Source organism: Alligator sinensis, unplaced genomic scaffold (genome assembly GCF_000455745.1).
Source record: "Alligator sinensis unplaced genomic scaffold, ASM45574v1 scaffold255_1, whole genome shotgun sequence".
NCBI lineage: Eukaryota > Metazoa > Chordata > Crocodylia > Alligatoridae > Alligator > Alligator sinensis.
This window is the reverse complement of record NW_005842270.1, coordinates 1,358,906-1,367,086: the sequence shown is the minus strand read 5'-3', so window position 1 is coordinate 1,367,086 and position 8,181 is coordinate 1,358,906.

Below are 8,181 nucleotides of genomic sequence, written 5' to 3'. Positions count from 1 at the left end.
TACTCACGTTCCTGACTCCAGACAGCAGCATGGAGCCGGCCTGAATGCAGCTGGAGGTGCCCGTGCCGGAGGGATGCCCTGGCAATGCGGCGCGTGGTTCTCACGAGACAGCCCGTGGCTCTGGGGCAGGGGTGTGCTGCCCACCCTGAGCTGGGGGGAAATCACCCCATCCACGGGGCAGCACTCTCCATGCCCCCGGCCCAGCCGCGCTGTGCTAGGCATGCCAGGAAGCTGCCCCCCATCAGTCCCATACAGGCAGACGGGTGCCAGAGGTTGCAGCAGGTGTCTGGGGTCTGTGCCTGCTTGGCGTGGCCATCCCTGCACCCTGGGCTGGACGGTCACAGCCTGGGGGTGCCCTGCTCTCTGCCCCCCCTGACTGGCATGGGCACTCCCTGGCACAACCCCTATGGCTGCATCTCCTCCTGGCCACGGTCTGCCACGGTGATGAAGGGGAGGCCAGACTCCAGGGTGGGGGCTCTTGCTATCTGCCCCCTCCAGAGCCTGAGGGAGAGGGGTGCGAACGGAGCCCCAGGGCAGGGGGGACCAGAGAGATGCCGGTTCGAGTCCCTGCTGGGACCTGGTAAGTGCCCTGACTGCCTGGCGGTGGGCTCCTCTGGGCTCTTGTATGCGGGATGGGACGTTCCCTCTGCCTGCGACTGCAAGGAGGGATTTCCTACTGGGGCCAAAGAGCCTCTGGCAGGGAGCAGCCCCCAGCCTGGCCTGTTCCAGCTTAGACGGAGCAGAAAAGCAGCCCTGCAGTAGGAGCCCCTTCGGCCCCTGCCAAGCACCACATAGGCCTCCCCAGGGGATCTAGCTGGGGGGAACTGATGTTAGCAGAACCTGGACACAAGTGCATGATGTTAGCCGAGAGTTGGGGGGAAACTGAGGCAGCAGCTGGGCCCAAAGCCAGAGCAAGCAGGAGTGAGACCCTCCCCGATGCTGAGCGGGCCAGGCAGAGAGGCTGCAGGTAAGACCCTGATGGCAGGGAGGAAAACCCAGGTGTCCAGTTCCCCGGAGGCAGAACCTGGACACAAGTGCATGACGCGACTGTGACCTCAACTGCGACGGGACCCCGCGGCGCTGATGTCACAGCGGGCAAGGGAAGGTTCTGGAAGCACGAGCTGGACCAGGGAGGGGGTCCTGGCTGGGCTGGGGGCTGAGTGGCTCTGGGACAAGCCAAGGCAGCTCGGGGGTCCTGGCACAGCCCTGCGGTAGGCACCAGACACCTCTTACTGGTCCCTGGGAGCCCCCGTGCCCTGGATGTGCCCCCATGGGCGAGCGAATGCTGTGCCAGCTGTCCCCATGGGGGCAGCCAGACCCCCGCTCCCAAGCCCATGCTGCACCCTCCTGCCCTGCTGAGATCTAACCAAGGGCTTCTCCAAGGCTGCCCTTGCAGTGCTGCCCACCTGGGAGGGCTGGCGTGGATGGGCCATGAGCCCCTGCCCCGGCACCCTGGGGAGATGGGCTGTCGTTGCTGGATCCGCGTGGACCACGCAGACGATGCAACCCTTGGTGCCCTGCTCCCTAGGCATGGCCACCACGGACCGGAGCGTGACGGCCAGGCTGGGCCGCGTGCAGGGCCAGCTGCGCGCTGCCAGGGCCAGGCTGAGCACCAGCCATGCAAAGACTCAAGCTGAGCTGAAGACAGTGCAGGCTGAGCTGGCGGCCGTGATGGGCCAGGTGAGCGAGGCCACGGCAAAAGCCAGGCTGGTGGGAACCCCGATGAAACCCTGCCACCCCGGTCCCTGCAGCGCTGCTGTCCCGCAGACCCCAGCCCCACACCAGGGCACCCGGGTCTGGGTGGCAGCGTGCTCCGGGGGTGCATCAGTGCATTGAGAGCGATGCCAGGGGCTGCATGGGTGACCCTGAAGCCGAAGTGCCCAAGCCTTGGCAGGGATAGGCGGTTCAAGGAGGGACCTGGTCTCATGCTTCTTTTCTCCCCTAGGTGCAGATGAAGACCCCAAGCCAAGAGACCACAGGGCAGAGCTGGACGGGCTGGGAGGAGGTGAGGGCCAGCTGGGCTCGAGCAAAGGCAGCCTGGGAGCGAGTGATGGCAGAGAACCAGGCCCAGCTGCGGGCAGTATCCCGGGCCCATGCAGCGCTGCAGCAGTCGCTGGCAAGCACCGCGCAGGCCCTGCTGCAGCTGACCCAGCTTCACGCCCGCTCTGCACAGCTCCGGGAGGACAGAGCTGACCCTGAAGCTGCGCGGGCACCGACGGCCCCGCAGCCACCCCCGCCGGGCCCGGTGCTGCAAGCCGTGTACGAGCAGGCACTCGGAGCCGTGCACCGGATCCTGGCCACAGCCATGCAGGAGCTGGGGAGAGGCCAGCCAGCGCCCGTGCTCCCCCAGCTCGCCGCAGAGGTGCACGCCCAGGCAGAGAGCGCCCTGCGCGCCATCCTGGCCGGGGCTGCGCAGGGCCTGGCCAAGCCCCACCGGGATCAGCTGGCCATGGCCCTGTGCTGCCAGGTGGCCATGGCCGTCCGGGATGGCATCGTGGCTGTGGAGCGGGACTGGGTGGCACCCCTGAGAGCCCCTTTGCCTGTGGGGAGCTGGGTGCCAGGGCATGGAGGGACCTGGCTGGGGGAAGGAAGGGGCTGAGGGGAGTCTGGGATAGCAGAGCTGGTGCAGCGCTCGGGCTTGGAGAACTAAATAAATGGAGCCCAGCTTTGCAGCTGCCTGGTACCCTGCTCCGCAGCCGGCTCCCCCCTGCAGCAGGTGCGCAGGCGTGCAGTCCCCACGCAGCAGCTCGTGCTTCCAGCACCCAGCGCTCACAGGATCACCCCTGTGAGCCAGCCAGGAGCTTGGGGGCTCAGATGCCGCAGGGATGGATGCAGCACAAGGACCAGCCTCAGCATCTGCCCTGCCATGGGTGCCAACAGGGCGTGCATGGATGCCCCCCCCTGCTCCCTGCCTCCTCCTTGCACCCGGGTGTGTACGTAGCAGCAGCACAGGCAGCAGATGGGCTGTGCGCGTGATCAGTGCCGCCACGCGATAGACGAGGTGCCCGCCAGCTGGCAGGCAGGAGCCGGGCCTGGAGCATTGGCAGGCTGGCACAGCTGCCCCCGGCTCCCAGATGTGGCAGCCAGATGCTCAGCTGGGCCCCATCCATCTGCAGCAGAGACGTGGTGCTTCCAAAGCCCCCTCAAAGCCTTTGTCTCCGCTGCCCGTTGTTACAACAAGACGTTGGGGGTCTCTCGTGGGGACGTCGCCATTGCTCTCTCCCAGGCTGTGGGGGACCCTGCCTGGGGATGCACACCATACCTTGGCCCAGGGTGGGGACCAGGACCCCTTTCCCAGGGGAGCTGAGGGAGCTCTGCTTGGATGGCACGGCCCCGGTGAGCCGGCCTGGAGCAGGATTGCAGCAAAGGCAGCAGGGGCTCAATAACCTGCGCTAGGAGTGGGGGTCCGGCCGGGGCCCACGTGCCCCTGTGCTTCTGGGGGAAGGGATGCGGGCATAGCAGGAGGGAAAGCGGGTGGGTTAAAGCCACAGAGGAGTCATGCAACCTCCCACCCAGCCCCTTGCTGGAAGCCTGCTTGCCTCCCCACTTAGCTGCATCCTAGCCAGAGATGCCCCTGCAACAGGGCCCGGTGCCCTATGCTTCCCAGAGCAAATGGCAGTGCCCACTGACCTCAATTAGCGCCAGTGACATTGTCGCACCAGGGCAGCTCTGATTGCTTGCTAATTAGCAGGGTAATGAATGGCGCTAGGGTGCATTAGCTACAGTCTCGGCATGGCAGGAGCAGCAGCTGCAGCTCTCCGAGGGCTTTTATATGGGGAGGGAGGGGGTTGTTTGTCCTTGCAAAGACATTGGCAGCCCCTCCATTCCCCCCACCACCACCACCACCCATCGCTGGAGTCCAGCAGCAATGCATTGCCCCAAGGAGGGGCTCGGTGCGTGGCAGCAACATCCTCTCCCGGCTGCAGTGGCGCAGGAGACCCCATGCACCCTGCACCCCACCAGGCAGGCTTGGCGCCCTCCAAGCTGCCCAAACCCATCTACTCCTCCTCCTAGCACAGAAGAGCAATACAGATGGGATCCTCCAGCCTTACTGGCCCTGTGCCTTTAAGTCAGAGCCCAGGTGAGACAGGCGTGGGGTAGGATGGCACTGCCCCTACCCCAGGCTGCTGCCCTGGAGAGGAGCCTGGCAGCAGCAAGGAGCGGTAAGGCTGGGGTGCTCTAGGAAGGGAGGTGTCAGGGGACACAGACAGCCTCTTTTCCTGCTTTCTTGGGGGCATACCTGGCTTCTCTGAAGGGCTGGAGGAGCCCAGGGGTTAAGGGTGCAAGGAGGGGAGTGGATGCGGTGCCTATCGGGTGGCGTGGTCTCTGGGCAAGGTCTCAAGGGTGCATTCGTCCCCTCCAGTCCCCTGCAGCAGAGAGGGGCCGCGTGTGTCCGGGCCCAGGGGGCCACACCTGTGCCCTGGCCTTGCTCTGCCCTCTTCCTTGCAGGGGCAGCAGGCCTCAGGGCCAGGTTGGGGGCACAGGAAGACCTGTGTCCTAGCCCTAGCTCTGCCACTGACTCACGGCATGTCCTTAGGCAACTCACTCTAGCCTGGTTGTGCCTCAGTTTCCCCTTTGGCTTCCTCATTGTTACTGGCAGCTGGGAACAGCTCTGCTCATGTGTCCCTTTGGGGATGTCTGAGCTCCCTGCCCCGGCCCCACGCTCCCGACTCCAGTGGACTCCATTAAAAGGGCTGGAGCCAGGGACACTGGTCTGAACTGGGTTTCTCCCCTCTGCTTTTTTCCCCGGGTGGCTTGAATAATGGAGGTCCCCTGACAGCACAGACCGACGGAGGGGAGACTGCAGAGTCTGCCCATCATTGTGTCAGTAAGTGTTGCTCCCAGGTTCAGATGCCGATGCTGATCTCCACTCTCCCCTTGCTCCTACAGACAGCTGCTGGGAGAGGAATATAGCCCCCAACTCTGCACTGGGGCAACCAGTGAGAGCCTCCATCAGCCGTGGCAATGGATGGTATCATCAGCAGAGACAAAGCCAGGCCCGAGCAGCTTGGGAAGTATCCCCAGAGCTGCTGAGTGCCCATAAACCATGGCACTGAGACAGCAAGGAACCCACTTCCCATCTCTGCCGGTGCCCAGCCTGTGAAACCCAGTTTCCCCCACCCCACAAATGCGGTGGCTTCTCCCCTTTGCTTCTGTAAGAGGCAGCCGGCCTGGTGGGGACTCACCGTGCAAGGGATTGCTGTTATTCCAGCTCTTAGCATAAGGATGGGTGTATTGCTAGGGTCTGTCTGATCCAAACTTCAGTCCCTGGTAGGTTTGAGACGAGCCCAGTGTTTAGGTGGGTCTGTAGCACCTGTTCGAAGCCTACGTGTCGCTGTGTTCCCGCTGGGCTGTTAATGCAAGGAGGATTGTAGGGGGGGTCCTAGCCGTCTCACCCCCATTTGTGACGTGGTGTGACGAAGGTCAAGGCCACAAAGCGCCGCTTGTCAGGTACTCGCATGGGAAGAGAGCACAGTGCACCGAGATGCCCAAGCACAATGCGTGCCTTTGCATGGCACGGTAGGGCTCTCCAAGGATCTGCCCGTCATGCTCCCCTGAGGACAGGTCTCCCGACCCCTGTATTTATTCTTGGGTGCCCCCATCTTGTGCAATCTTAACTCCCTCTGTGTCGAAATGTTCATCTCGACTTGTTTCACTTGCAAAGTGTGCCCACCTGCACTTCGGTTCATATGATCTCCGGTTCACGAGTGAATTTTTAACTTGGTACGTTCATCCTCCAGCTTTTCGGCTGCTCTTTTCACGTTCCTTTCAGTGCCTTTTTGCTCATGAGTGCATATTTTCCCTTTCTTATCGGATCATCCAGTGATCACCAGGCCCCTTTCTCCCCCTTGTCAACAGCGTAGCTGCCTATAATTTAGCGTAACTGGCCTAGCACCATCCAAACCACTCCATGCCCCTTAAGAGCTTGTCCGAGAGGTTTGAACAGGCAACCGAGGCAGAGCCCAGGTTTCTACAACAGCCCAAGTGCAAAAATGACAGCTGCCTTGGCCCTCTTCTTTTGCAAGGCATGGAGCTGGGAAGTTGTGTGTGCAACCGCTGGGATTGTGCATCCATCCAGCATACAGGTGTTGGCAAGCACAGAGGTATTAAAACGCAGTCTCAGGTGTTGTGTCTTCAGGGGAATTGCATCTGTGTCTGTGTGGGTGGGAGCACGTGTGCAAAAATAGAGGCCGTGGTGCAGGCAGACTCATCCCTCAAAGCTCATGGCCTGTTGATGCTTGTTCTTTTGCTGGAGTTTGTCACCAGGACCAAAGCCCCCCCGTATCAGCAACTGTCCCTGCCAGCAGATGATGGCCAGGGTGATGCATGGTGGGGGTCCCAAGGGCACACCCTCACCAGGGTGCAGGACTGATCATGCACCCCTCCGGGCATCGGCAATTCTTTAAGGTTTTGGGCACCCCACACCCCTGCCACCAAAAATGCCCCCTGTTCGGTGCAATCAAAGCAGCTGATTGCAGCCCCTCCGGGCTTTGCTGCTTGCTTCCTGCAGGGATGGAGAGGAGAGGAGAGGAGAGGAGCCTGCGTTGTAACCTTCCCAGGCATTTGATGGCTGGAGTGGCATCAAAGCCAGTGAGCAAAAGCTTGTGGGGTGGTGGGTTTGCTAGTGGGACGATGGGCAGATTGGGATGGGAAGGAGCTGTGCAGAGAAGGTACGGCTTTTCCAGCTTAAGGGCTCCCTTCTCCGCCTTCCTCATTCCTCATCACACCAAACTGCTTGTCCCTTTGGGGTGGGGCAACATTTGGCTCTGGGTGCGTGAGTTCATTGCAAGCTTTCTTTCCTGGGCTCAGCTCTGGCTCCAGCACTGAGCTCTCGTGCATTGCTTACCATGCAAATCCCTCCACAAGAGGCCAGGGTGCTGCCCTACACCCCGGCAGGGTTACCCCAATCTTCTGGTTCCCGGAGGGCTTTGCCGGGCAAGTTGCAAAGCTGCAGCCAGCATGCAGCTACCCCGGAGCAGGAGAGTGGGTCAGACAGGGGCTCCCTCGTCGACTAAGCATGGGTATGGTGTCTCTATGAACCTAGCAGCCTTGTCAGGACGTGCTCAACACTGGGTCATCGCAGTAAGACCTAGTGCCTGAGCCCTGGGCAGGCCTCTTGTAGCTCTGGAGGCATCATGGGATGAGCGGCACTGTACAGCTCCAAGCATGCTGGGGCCCTAAAGCATCCTGGAAATGCTATGGGACCCTTGCTGCGCCTATGCTAGAACCAGCAAAGCATCCCGGGAGGATGCTGGGGAGGTAGTCAGGGCCAAATGGAGACAGAGAGAGAGCATAAGCAGTAAAGACAATCCACTGTCTGTCTCATAGGGCCTGGACAGATGTACAAGTCCACCATCAGATGGGGATGAGACTTACTGCTCCGGAGCTGATGTGGTGTAGCCGCTGCATGCCTGCTCCTATCCCACGACAAGGGAAGCGATGCAGCCACGATCCTCCACAGAGCGGAAGGGAGTGCATTTACTAAGACCCCGCTCCTTTAAAGCAGCCTTGTTCCTGATGCATGTCCACACACACAGGTGTGCAGGTTGCTCCTGGCTCAAACATGTGCTGGTCTGGGCCACATTACACGCTGGGGATACAGGCTGGGGCTGCAGCTCCGAGTCTGGCAGTAACAGCCCCTGCCACGGCTCCCTACGAAGCCTCGTGCCTCGGGCCCGCGGCTGTCCGCAAGCCCGTGCGGCTGCTCTGAGTCACCTGCCAGCTCCTTCAGCGCAGCCCGGCGGAGCTGCAGAGAAGCCAGGAACATGCTTGCGTGCATCTGGCGGGGGCCGACGTGCCAATTCAGCTTGGCAGTCGGCCTCTTCGGGGGCTGAGACAATCAGACTCGGCAGATCAATGCAATGGTGTTCAAGCCCCTCCGGGGCCGATTCCCCCAGCTCACCCGTCCTGTCTTGTTTGAGATCCTCCTGTTTTCAGGCTCCGACAGGAGCAGTTTTGCTGCAGGGTGTGAGAAGGAGCTAGCCCAGGTGGGTCTGCTGGCATGGGCTGCGGGGTAAAGCACTGCAGAGGCGGGGTGCTCCGAGGAAGCATGCTTACACTGCTGGCTTGATGCCCTGGTTGTGCTTGTGGGGGGCTGCACCCTAGAGCTGCTGCTTAAGAGCACATTGGGGAGACCAGGCCTCCAAAATCCACCCCCCCCCCCCCCCCCCAGCCCGCCGG